At 35.6% G+C, this 14152-nt stretch overlaps 1 protein-coding gene across 11 annotated transcripts in view; it reads left to right on the forward strand.

The window, feature by feature from the left end:
• Window positions 1-14152, forward strand: part of Syp (synaptotagmin binding cytoplasmic RNA interacting protein) — a 499733-nt gene that overhangs the window by 368604 nt on the left and 116977 nt on the right. The gene's annotated exons all lie outside the window — the stretch shown is intronic.

Raw genomic sequence — 14152 nt, forward strand, 5'->3', positions numbered from 1 at the left:
TATATTAGCAAGCAAGTGTGGTTCTGGCAGTGTTCTTGTGTCATTTGCTGTCCTGTTCGTTGTCAATGCCTTGTGGCCAACTGGTCATTTCAGCTATAAATATCACTTGCTTTATAGCATACTGCAGATGAAGGAACTCGCTGATTCTAAATAGCAAAGTTTTTCTCCGGCTAATAAAACATATATATAGCTTTGTAAATGTATTGATCTTATAACTGTCGAAAATCCAATTCAGTAATGCGCTGAAGCAAAGTTTCAAATTGTCATGATAGAGATCCTTTTTATGTGACTATGATTTTAGGAGAGCTGAAATTAAGTATCTGTAAAGTATAGTATAGTACAGTACAGTACTGCATATGTAAAAATTAAATCGACTGGATATGAGAAGCTGAGCTTTAGCCATAAGTAAACTTTGTGTTGCAAAATGAGATATGTAGGTAAAATGAGCTTGATAAGATTTTGCTTGTGAATGTGTGTTACTTTGAGAAACACCGGATACAGAACTAATATAACAACAAAAACAGTGCTTATACTCATTTGTTTCAGTACTGTGTAGTTGACAGCTGTTAGTTTAAGGGCCTACATAAAAGCATTGTTTTCTACCAATGTTTAGGATGGTATACATATTTAATTTTAGTTTTAATGCAGCTGAAGGAATGCTTAAAGTATATTGACTCTGGTGGATGCATAGCCACATGAGGATTTATATCGCAGGCTGAGCATTTGTCATTTGCCATGAGGTGTATAAATAAACCAAGGATATGCATGATAATTCAAAACACTTTCAGGCACTCAGTCATATCACTGCACCACCACCATCATGATCAGGGGTCAAAATGGAAAACTTTGAAACAAAATGCTTGCCAAGGTAAGTGCAGAAGGCAGTTAACACATATACATGACATTATTGGTGCATATGATGAAATAGAATGCTGTTATGGTGTCTGTTCCAAGCCCTAAACGTGATCCTTATGCACATTGATTGAGAATTCCTTGCCAGATGATATGCCATAAGAATAAAAACCACATAACTAATGAAATGCAGTTCTGCTACAGTTGAATAATGATGACACAGATCCAATGTTGTGTGCACAGTTTCTGGAAGATCAGTGGTGGAAAAACAAGACTAGCGTGTCCTTGAAGTTCTTGTTTGGTTGCAATGATCTGTTCTGCCATTCATCAAAAGATAGATTCACTTTGTGCTCTTTTAAATATATCATATTTAATTGACAAACCTAAATTTTGTTTCAGATGCTTCACTGTTACTGAAAAACGGCATTGGTTTGCATTTTTGAGAAATTTTCTATGGACTGCAATTGCTTTGGTCTTAGTGCACTGTGTCAATGTGTGATTGCTTTTAATGGTGTTATATCATTTCCAGTTTGCATATATTCGCGGGTTGATCCACTTGTTACATGGTATGAAAACCCAGAATGACTGATGGGGAAAGGAACTGTACTTCCATCACCTGAGATCACAAAGCTATAACCTCAAATGAAGAGGATCCAAATTCATCCAGTTTTGGGCAACATTTGAATCCGCTTTTCCAAATGAATGGCAAGTCCACTGTACCATTGTGGTACAGTTGTACAGTTAATTTTCCATAACTGATATCTAAATTAATTTAGCAGGAGTGCACATTTAGCAAGAATGAAAACAAGAACTTTGTATAAGTAAATTAATGTCAGTATTAAAAAAAAAAAAAAAAACTGTTCCAAAATACTCTTCCTGCGACCTTAGTAACCTGAAAGGAAAGATTTCTAATTATTTTGAAAGTGTCATCTTGATTTTAGTTCATTTTTACTGATTAAGTTGATGTCTTAAAGTCATCGATCTTGTGCATATTTTTGAACCACTACAAATGTATAGCCCATAATCCTACTACTTACTTTGCAAGTGCAGGTAGTTTTTTTTTTTTTTTTTTTTTGCTGCCTCTGCATCCAGACTTGTCACCGTGTGAGTTTTTCTTGTGGAGTTTTTTTTTTTGAGAGTGAAGTTTCTTTCAGGGAACTTTGCTGAAGGACTCAAGCAGTGATTAATCAGTAATGCAGTGCAGCTGATTATGATGTGTTATTACAATTATTGGTGTGTGCATTCATGTTTTATTCATCACAAAACATGGACATATTGAATGTGAGTTAAAATATTTTCTAAGAATCTTGAGAATGAAAATTTGTTTGAATTTCATAATTCATAAGATTAATTGTTGAAACAATAAATCAGTTTCTTAGTAATCATTTAGATGTATCAATATTTCATGCACCACCATCTATATATGTGTATGTGTATGCATATACGAACCTATACAATAAGGTACTCTTACAAAGAAAGACTTCAGTTCTACAAATTGGACTATCTGCAAACTAACCACCCTGTGAGGAGATCCGATTGAGGTTTTGAATGGATCGAGTAAGCTAAATAAAGGAAGAAAAGTATTAAATAATAGCTATAGAGTAAAGTATCAGACTAGATCAATGGCATAAAGAACTGATAGAATGTTGCGTCCATCTTGAATGTACACACTTTTATTTGTAAAGCTGAATGGCTAGGTGAATGTATCTTCTTGTGGGATTTCTACAAAGGGAAAACGTTCTGCCAGAAACCTTCTTTACTCGTGAATAGATTGAATTTAAGAACCATAATTATTCCTTTGTGTCCCGAAATTAATAAAGATATGTCTCATTAAAAACATGTCCATTGGTGTACAACTTTGGGAACTTGGTTATCAAAATGGAGGAATTGTGGAATTGAATATGTGGTAAAAATTATTATTTTTTTTTTTATTTTCAATATACAGTACTTTGTAATATTTTCAATGAAATTGCTTAATCTGTACATATGATAGTTTATTGTTGCTTACTTTACTCATTACCTTGAGCCCAAGGTTAATATTTCCTATGGAAAGCTGCAATTTCAGCACATAATATATAAAAAAATTGTTTAAACATATCATTTGCATATTAATTATTATCCCAGAATGTAAAAAATTCCCACTAACAAAAAAAAAAAAAAAAAAAAAATTCTGCATAAGATAATGCTTTCACATAAAAATGCACTAGAAAGCTAAATTTCAGGGGAGGCATCCATTCTTAACTGCTACATTGTTTTCATAAGTTTGTTTTTGGTGAGATAGAACATATATTTTCATCCATTTCCATTGACCCGCTAATTAATTCTGTTAGATTTGAGATGTGTGCTATTATCTTCGTGCAGCTGGATAAAATGTGCATGAAACCCTACCATGACCATATGGTAACACTAACTGCTAGCAAAAATAATTAAAAAGTCAAGAAACATTTTTTTAAAAAATAGACTAATTTACACTTCCATCACTATTATTGCTGATTGGAATGTGTGAGGCATAAGAGTGTAATTTTTCAGTATTCTCATATTCAGAAGCTCCTCTTTTAGTACGACTAAACCAGAAAAGCATATTGGAACTATAAATAAAGTTAAGAATACCTAGGAATCAACAGTGATTAATTTTTTTTAATATTTTAACTACAATATAAGAGATATTAAATAAATCTTTAATTTGAATTAGTTTACAATGATGTTGCTTCCATGTTACTGCAGTAACTTTGTTCCACTGTTACTGGAGTATTAATATTACTATTAGCAAAATAGTGCAAGGAGTGTATGTAGCATCCAAAAAAATAAATAAATACAACCTATGTGACCTTTTTCCAATCTTTTTTTAATAGTATTAATATTGGCAAAATAAATGAGGTGTTTTTAGCATCAAAATTAGGGGAAAAAAAGAGAAAAATATATTAACTGTTTGTAACCTACTACCTTTTTCCAGTCTTTTTTTTTTTTTTTTGAAATTTTAGAAAAACTTACCACTATTAATAGGTGGCAGAAGTTTATTCTGTAGTCCATTGCTGGAGCTAAAGGTAAATTTTTATACATCTGTTCTGCAAGTTTCTGTGACAATTTCAATGTTGGGTATATCACCTGAGAAAAGTTCCTAAGCAGTTTGGTTTACTTAGTTCATGTAGAAACTTTATTAAAATAATGCTTCAATCAGTTACCATACTGTTTGATTTTTTGCTGACTTCACCTCTCTGTGAATCCCTCTTTGCACCCAAAACATATCCATCCAAACTTGTAAGTAATGTTCAAGATCTGTTATCACCATGGCTCTATGCAGTTCCCATATAATTGTGTATTTAGTTTTTCTTCAACTCATGGCTTGATATGCTCATTTCTTTCCCTTCTTTCATTCTCACTACTGACAATTGAGAGATATTCATTGGTAACCTGATAATTATCCTGCTACAAAATAATTCCATACACTTTCACAAAAATTGCACACCCATTGTTATCTACTACACTGCTATGTTGGCTGCAATAAACCGGTTACAGTGACGTTTAAAAAGACTTTTTTTTTTTTTATCATATATGAATGTGCTACAGGTAAAATTTGTATATCACTTGGAAACAGTGGAGTGCACTGAAGCAGAGTCCAGTAGTTTTGCCAGCACATCAATCATGGACCTCTTTTGTAGACATAATATTTTCAGGTGTTAAATTCATAAATTTTCAGTGTATACATCAGGAGGGCCACATTGGGTGGGGTGGGGAAATTTACACTATAAGGAATACTTGAGCATTACCATATCTGTGGATTTGAACAAGTAATGTAAGTAATTCTGTACTGATAAACTTACCACTCAACTATTGCTATTCCAATCATGACTTTAAATTCAGATTTTTGATGGTATTATGAAATTCATATTCCTCTGTTCCCTCATATATACACATATATATTCCATGCAACATTTGTGTATACATCCATAAGCAGCTTAAATATAACATATGTACATGAGGATTGATATACCCATGAATAATAATTGTATGTTATAAACTACACTGTAAAAATAATTATGTTAATCTGTATTAAATATAAAAAAAGAAATTAGAATTTTGACCACTGGAGTTTAATCTCATTCCTGAGATGGGTCCCTGGTGAGTGTAATTCTGCTTGCTTTTTTTTTTTTTTTTTTTTTTTTTCTTATTTTATTTTACAAATTCAATTTTGTGTGCTGTATAACTTGTGCTTATTAAAGCACAAGTTATACAGTTCACAAAATTGGTCCCAGCAAGCCTTGCCCTTTTCAAAAGGTTCCTTCTAAGTTGATGCTATCCAGTGTACTTCTAATACATACAACCCAAGGTGCATTTAATCTTTGTGTAAATGAGACCTTTCAAACACTTAAACTATTTTCATTCTAGTATCCATCATTGTTCTCATTCATTTAGCTATAACAGCTAGATTACATTTGCTCTTAAGTATAATTTTTCTCACCTATAGCTTAGTTTTACAAAAGTATTAATGCATTAACTTAGAGTGAATTCATAAATGTTTTTTTTTTTTTTTTTATAAATGCTTCCCATAATAGGCCTACATTTCATATGGATTGGAATTCGTTGCAACAGCATTCCATATGAGGTGAATTGTGTATATATGGAGTGTTGGCTGTATGATTTGCTGTTATGGTACTGCACACCTCTTTGACATTCTTATCTGGCCACAGTAAAATACATTTAGTAAATAGTTACCCTCACAAAGTGTATTAACTTAGAAATAAATTACACTGGATTATGTTTTATTTTAGTTCTAAATTTATACAATTTGCATGGGTAGCCATTTGCAAAGTGTGGCTATTAAATAAGACTTGCATTAAAATAAATATGATAAAATATTTGGCACTTTACAAGTTGTCCTCTTCAAAATAATTGCCTTGGACTTGCAAACGCTGTTCCATATGTTTATTCCAAGCACAGAAATATTTTTGGAAGTCATCTCATGTAAGCCCTTTTAACACGTCAGGTTTTTTTTTTTTAATGTCTTCAGTGAACTGAAAATGGGTGCCCTTAAATACACTTTTCAATTTAGGGAAGAAAAAAAAGTGACAAGGATGAAAATAAATATGATGAAATATTTGGTACCTTACAAATTATCCCCTTCAAAATAATTGCCTTGGACTTGCAAACACAAACCTTGTGTGTGAACATGCACCTTACTCACCAGAGTAAGGTGCACGTTCACACACAAGATTTGCTTTTTCGGAAATAAACTGGCAAACCAAGAAGCATTGTTTCGACGTAATGCGGCATTACGTTGAAAAGAGGCTGTCAATCCACTCAAAGCCCCCCGATGAAGTAGGGGATTGACGTCCACGTGGTGTAATGCAATATGTTATATTATTATATAAATTTGTACAGTCTTGAAGATTTAGTATTATTATATAAATTTATACAGAAATTAAGATTTAATAATTATCCTGCTACAGATAAAATGTTTTCATTAGTAAAATGTTATGAAAAATCATTATCATTTAGCATTATACTTTTTATCTTAACTCAAAATGTATAGGCCATATGTATTGAAGATAACCAAACTAGGATAATTTGATTACAAATTTGTATGAACACTAATACTTATATGAAAAACACCAATAATCGGTAACAATCTACAATTAAATGAATATATACTGGCGCATATAATGTACAATTGGCCTATGGCAAAAATACAATGGCATTAACACAGCACAGAAGAACACGAAAATCTAAAAGAATACATACATCTAAACGTAATAACCACATTTTATATATATATATACACACACACACACAGTGGATTCCGGTTATTTGGGGCATCGGTTAATCGGGGCAGCCGTTTATTTGGGGAGACAAATCATAAAAAACAGAAACCAATCAAGAAAATAGCCAGGATTTATTTTATTTATTTGGGACAGCATGCCTTTTAATCGGGGCAGGAGACTGCAGCACTGGAGATTACCCTATGATTGTCTCCGACAGTACCACGTGGTTCGGTCGAAATTCTGGAGGTCACAACCATAAAACAAAAACAATTAGCAGTCACCTGTTTATTGGGCTTTTCTGTTAGAGAAATCTATCATAAACGGACAGCAAACTTGATCTTGTTGAATATGTGATAATACCAACAGCTGGAATTCTGTGGGTTGTTATGGTGAAATGTGTTTACACTTCCATGATATCTTCAATCATATAAAAAAATTAATTTTCAGCTCTTCTGTTCATTCCTCTTTTTAAAGCTTTGTAACTCGTTACTCCGTTCTCATTGCGTGTATCGTGTTACTTGTAATTTGTGTGTGCCATGTTCGTTGTTATTGATTGCTTATCTTTTTACTGTTTTAAATTTTAGCCCCCACCCACAAATGTCAGTGAACAGAAATGTCAACTAGTTCGTATGTACATATTACAGTGGGCGCCTCTGTAGCCAGGTGGGCAGGAGCAGCAGTCCGTAGCACACTTCTTGATTAGACCGGGATTCGAGCCCATGACCACCAAATACGGAGGATGTGGAAAGGTCAGGGATTGACCACTGCATATCCTCGGAGCAATATGGCCTTAGTTGCTAATGCTCCTAAAAAACAAATAACATATTACAGTACGTATTAATTATTCCAATTATCACGTATATTCTTCCGATTTTCACGTATCATTTCATTTTTTTAATTGGTAAGGCAATAAAGGGTAAATTTGTGCTTAATATATCTTTGCTTTTATAGCCTTTGGATAATATTCCTCCTATTTTCGCTTATTAGAATTGCTGTTTAATAGAATTAAAATTCAGTTCACAAACATGATCACAATGACCGGCGCTTACTACACATCGTATAGTGAACGGTACTTTACTATGTTGAGTTCGTTGTAACGTGATTTGATTGTACAGTGAACCAATTGTAAAGGAGGGGGGGATGCATTGTATTTTTAACTATTTACGTCAAACTTTGGATAATTGGGGCAGCTGCTTAATCGGGCCAAAATGCACTAGTCCCGATGTGTCCCAAATAACTGGAATGGACTGTATATATATATATGTTAAGGATTACTTTTTTTTTTTTTTTTTTTTACCTTAAAAAAAAAAAAAATTGCTCTGTGTATATAATTATTACAAAAGAAGAGTGAATTCCATTTTTTTTTTGTTGCAGGTTTCCCTTAATTGTATGTTGTATTATTATTTATTTATTTTATTTTTTATTTTTATTTATTTATTTTTTTTTTTTTTTTTGATTTACATCTGCACTGAACAAATCTTTGGACATATCTTGTTATGGGCATGCAAATAAGTTTACTTTATAGATTTTGGGGGTGTTAAACATGGAAATAGTGATTAAATTTCCATTTAAGCACTATTTCCTGAAGCTGAATACAAGTGAAAGGCAGGAACTTTTCGCCTTTCGCTTGTATTCAGCTTCGGGAGCATCCCTTTTCATCCTTCTTCCATTGCTGCAAAGTCTTGATGGAAACACTAGCCATGTTCATCACTGACTGCACCACAGTTTGGCTGGAAGAAATCCAGGTGTAAGTGCAAAAAATGCATCTTCAATGACATGTTGCATGTGGAAAACATTTCAAAAGGCTTTCCACACTGATATCTCGTTATCACTAAGGACACATTCAAACTGTTCGTCTTTGAAACGTTGCTATACTTGTGGACCAATGAAAACACCTGCCTTAATCTTCTCTGTACTAAGTCTTGGGAATTTCTTTTGCAAGTATGTGAATGCAGAACTGTTCACTTCCAAAGACTTCATGAAATTTGTCATGATTCCCAGTTTTATGTGGAGTGGTGGATGCAAAACTTTATTTGGATCTACCAGAAGTTCAAATGCTACGATCTTCATTCCAGGTGTTAATCTTTTTAATTGGAGCCAACTCCTCTTCTCATAGTGCATATCCTTGGCACGACTATCCCACTCGCAGAGAAGGCAAAAATACTTAGTGTAACCCTTTTGTAGTCGTGATAAAATGGCGATTACCTTAAATCACAACATATCTACCACTCATACTTCTGATAATGTACACCTAAAAGGATGTTTGCACGTTTCTTTTTTGTGGACAGCATATACAAGAGATTGAAGGCAGCATATTTCCATTGTGTAATAACACAGCCTTATGGCTAATCTTAGAAGCATCTATAAGTAGTCTCCATTTTTTCGGGAACATGCCTCATGTTCATTGCTGCCATTAGACCATCAACATCCTCACAAACAGTGAGTTCACCTTCTGTTTGATAGAATTTATCATAGTCTATATTTCAAGTAAGAAATATTGTCAATTTAACAAAAGGATCTAGAACAGCAGTTCCCAAACTACTGAGATTTACGGACCCCTTCAAAAATCAAAACAATTTGTGCCCCCCCCCCCCACACACACACACATATACGCACAGCACATGTGTGTTTGCATATGTTTATGTGTGAAGTAACTCAACTTTATTTTTATTTTTATACAGATATGTAATTATAACTTTATTTATTTATTATCAATTTGCTATACATAGTAAATGAATCATTTCAAATATGTATACAGTTCATATATATACTAATCGTATTGAAAATAAGTAGCGTTCTATAATGAAATTCATTTTGATTCTATCCGTATATCTTTTAAGAAAATAAATGCATATTACGTTGATACCTTCTGAATATTTCACGGACCCTCTGAAACTGGTCTACAAACCCCAGTTTGTGAAACGCTGATCTATAAGATTCCACTGTTGTAGCCTCGAGGCCAAAAGCTATGCCTTATTCTTCAGCAGCTTGAGATCATTGATGAGGTCATTAAGTTCACTTTCTGTGATGTGGTTCAGAAGGATAAAGATGTGGACAAAATGGTGGATCCCTTGATGTAGGTGGCTGCTGTCCTTCGTGTATATCGAGTGGATGTTCATCAGAGTGTACAGAAAAACGGTCGGGTGGTTCGGGAATAGGTAGTACTTCGCCATGAAGCACGGAACGAATTTCAGATGGTATATTTTGGTACGTCACTGTCCACTTTTTCTTCATTGTCATCCCATTTTCTAATAGGAGACATCATACAGAAGTAACAATCTGTGATGATTTATTGACTGCCTCCATACCATGGGCACTGCAAAGGGCATAAAACATGAGTTTTGATGAACAGGTAGTGCAGCATATGTGTGGAGCCCAGTTCTTGTCCTGGTCACCTGCTTTAAACCCAGGCCTTTTTTTTTTTATGGCTCGAGTTAAGGGGCGCTTTATTGAAGCTAACGTGACTTCTCCCCATATGTAACAGAAGTCATCTGGACTATTCACACACTTACCGGGCATATTAACCTTACACAACACAAGTACTCCGCTAAAAGGAGGTATCTCCCAGAGAACAAGCATTAACTGGGAAAAAATGACCCAGTACCTAGCTGTATTCGAGGATCACTGCAACAGTTGACTCATTTGAGTTGATGGTAACTTATCACATGATGCAGAGTGGGGTAACAGTTGCCGATCATGTGATAAGAGCGTGGTGGTACTGAAACTGCAATGTTGCCGTGCGTTTTGCCGAGAGTCTATAAAATATCAAGTGCTACAGAGTATACACCAATGAGGCAAAACATTATGACCACCTACGTAATATGACGTTGGTCCTCCAGGCCACGGAAATATCTGGAAGTTTCCTCATATTCCGCGAACCAGTCTCAAACACTCCGGGCGGTGTGGCACGGTGCATTATTCTGCTGAAAGACGGCACTGTCAGAGGGGAAGACCGTTGCCATGAAAGGGTGTACCTGGTCAGCAATGATGTTTAGGTAGGTGGTAGGCGTCAGAGTGCCCAGCACATGGATGACCTAATCCAGGGTATCCCAGAAAAACATTGCCCAAAGCATGAGACCGCCGCCACTGGTTTGTTTTCATCCCACAGGCATCCAGGCACCATCACTTTCCCAGGTAAGCGACGTACACGTACCCGGGTGTCCACATGGTGCAAGAGGAAACATGATTCATTGGACCAGACGACCTTTTCCAATCACTCAGGGACCAGTTTCGATGCTTGCATGCCCATTGTAGGCGCTGTTGCCGGTGAACTGTGGTTAGCATGGGTACTCGGAGCATCCTTTTATTCATTTTCAGCAGGGTTTTCGGAGCAGCCTTTATTCATTTTCAGCAGGGTTTCGATGTACTGCTGTGTATTGTGACACATTACTCCCGTAACCAGGATTCCAATTACGAGCTAGTTGTGCCACAGTCTCCCTTCTGTTGCCACGTACCATCTGGGAGAGCCTTCGCTCACCACGAACATCAATGAGCTGTGGTCATCCAACACTTCGCTGGCGGTTTTCTCTTCTCGGACTACTTTTGTTAGGTACTAACCACGCCTGGCTGTGATCACCCCACCAGCCATGCCGTTTTGGATATACTCTGACCAGTTTGTCTGGCCATTGCAATTTGACCTTTGTCAAACTTGCTTAAGTCCGCTGCCTTTCCCATCTGAAGAACAAGAGTAACACTGTTTAACTGAACTGTGTATTAGGTGTTTTTCATACTGTGTCCCGACCCACGCACACGCTGTAATTCACTTGCAGTTGCTTCAATTTGCATAACGACTCACTGGTCATAATGTTTTGGCTTATCGGTGTATATAAAGTAGTCTGCAATCAAGTCACATTATGAGAAGTCTGGCAAAGAAAAGTCTGAAATGCTTATTTGCTTATATCAACAGTAGCAGTAAACTATTCATATTTACTGTTTACTTATATAAACAGTAAATATGAATTGTTTTACTTGATGCTGCTCAGGTTGGTGACAAACTGAATAGATATTTTATATTTACATTCACAGATATGCATTTTTTTAGAGATAAAGATGTCAGAAATGTATCTAATTCTAAAAGGGAGTTAAATGATTTTGTGATAACCTAGAGCAGTGGTTCCCAAGCTACTGAGATCTATGGACCTTTTCAAAAAAAAAAAAAAAAAAAAAAGTTCACATACCCCCTTCAAATATCAAAACAGTTTGCGGACCCATATATATAATATATTTGTGTGTGAGTGAGTGATATGGTCGAGATCACTGTTTCACAGACTCCCTGGAAGTGGTTTATGGATCTCAGTTTGGGAAATGCTGGCCCAGAGCAAAGTGAAAGGGAATTGTTTGAAGCTAAACCTAAAAGAGAGACCTGCAGTGGATTGGATCTATCGAATTATATTAGAGGTAAGCAAACCTCTTCCTCCCGTAATATAATTATGGGTAAACAAACCAATAATTTTCAGAGTATCATTGGTTTCAGGGGTACATTCTTATCTACCGCAGGTAAGTGAATGTATACCCAACTCACAAAGGGTGAAGTGTAATTATAGACCTGTTCCTTGACTTCTGTTTCAGGGAAAATTATGGCTTACTAGTTAAAGCAGGACCATCTACAGAGGATTGCAGTCCCAGCATCGGTTTATGAAGAGCTGATCCTGTGTGACTATTTTGATTATACACTAGAAGGCGCAAATTATTTTTTGTATCCAGTTCCTTTGTACACTGAGGAATTGGATACAAAAAATAATAATTTTACTATCAGATTTCAGAAAAACCTTTGATGCTGTTCCATATAAAAGACAATTGTACAAGTTGGAGATATTATATACAAGTTGGTGACTATAGAAGCAAGTTACTGCTATGGATAAAGGGATAGTTGGGTGGGACAAGACAGAGTGTTTATCAGTGGGCACTGCTCTTCTTGTACTACTGTTATTAGTCGAGTTACCAGGGTTCAGATGCAACGAATCTAAAAAATCTAAAAAATTATGTGGATGCTCTGAGAAGCGACAATTGAAGTTATAACATTGACAAATGCAGGGTATTGCATATGGGTTAGCAGCAATCCCAGAATAATATTGCAACTGTGCAGTCAGAAGTAAGTTCTTTGAGCAGTGAAGATAGATTGCTAGGACAGCTTATGGGGTTTTGACAATGATATACAAGAATTTTGCAAGCAGAGATAAGAAGTTGATTTTCCAATTTATATGGCAATGATTAGAACACTGTTTGGTGCATAGATGAGCAGTCAGATTAGCAAGGGTTACAAACGGGTGCTCTTACCAGGCAGGCTTCAGTTCAGCAAATTTTAGTACCTGATGACTGCACCTGTGAGAACAGACTGGTTTTAAATGGATGGCGTAAGCTCAGACTACACACAAGAGGGGTCATAAAGTCAAATTGAGGAAGGCTAGTTGCAGGTTATATCTGTGGAAATTTGCTTCGGCCTGTGTGGAATTGGTAGTTTGAATAAATACAAGGACAGACGCCTCCGTAGCCAGGTGGGAAGGAGTAGCAGTGCGTAACACACACTTCTTGATTAGACCGGGGTTCGAGCCCGTCACCACCAAATACAGAGGATGTGGAAAGGTCAGGGAATGACCACCGCATATCCCGGAGCAATATGGCCTTAGTTGCTAATGCTCCTAAAAACCAAAACAACAAACAAACAAACAAATACAAGGACGAACTAGACAAACTATTAGAAAGTGGTTTTTTTTTTTTTTTTTTTTGGCTAATTCGGTTTAAGCTCACTGTCTTGCATCGTTTGCCATTATTAATACTAATACTATAAAGAATCTAAAACTGGATGCAAAGATATAAAATATCAAAAGCAAATTATCAATATAATTTTATTTCAATGTTGCATTTAAGGTTTCTGTTCTTCTCTTTGACAAAATATTGCCAATTAAGAATAAATTAGTATCCTTTTAGAAAGTAGTAGTATTGGAGGCAGGTGATGCAAGAAGGCAAGCGTATGAGCTTAAGTAGCATCAGCCAAAAAAAAAGCCCTTCCTATTTCACCCATCCGGTCACTCCAAATGTTTGTCTATATCAGCCTTAAATTTATTATATTTTTTATACAGTGTTTATTATAAATTTGTACAGTAGTCTTCCATATGCAAGAGTGTCAAAAGCTTTCCTGAAATGCGAGTATGTGATTTAAAGTTATTTTTTGCGTCCGGTTCCTTTGTAACTACATCATATTATCCAATCAAATTTGTCAGACAAGACTTCCTCTTAAAAACCCCATGCTGTGTCTGAACTATTACTGCAGTCTTGTCTAGGTTATGCTACATCACTTCTTTAACCAGTGACTCCGTTATTTTCCCCGGAACAGAAGTCAACCTAAGAGGTCTATAATTTATTGTGCCACCCTTAGATCCCCCTTTGTGAATTGGGGACACATTTCACATCTCAAGTCCATAGGGACATCCGCTGAGTCCCAAGATGTTCTTATAATTATGGCTAAGGGTTTGCTTACTTCCTTTGCCATCTCTTTTAATATAAGTGGATAGATTCCATCCACCCCATGTCCTTTTTTTATG

This window comes from Mastigoproctus giganteus, chromosome 1 (assembly GCF_048544385.1).
Source record: "Mastigoproctus giganteus isolate SK-2022 chromosome 1, ASM4854438v1, whole genome shotgun sequence".
Classification (NCBI taxonomy): domain Eukaryota; kingdom Metazoa; phylum Arthropoda; class Arachnida; order Uropygi; family Thelyphonidae; genus Mastigoproctus; species Mastigoproctus giganteus.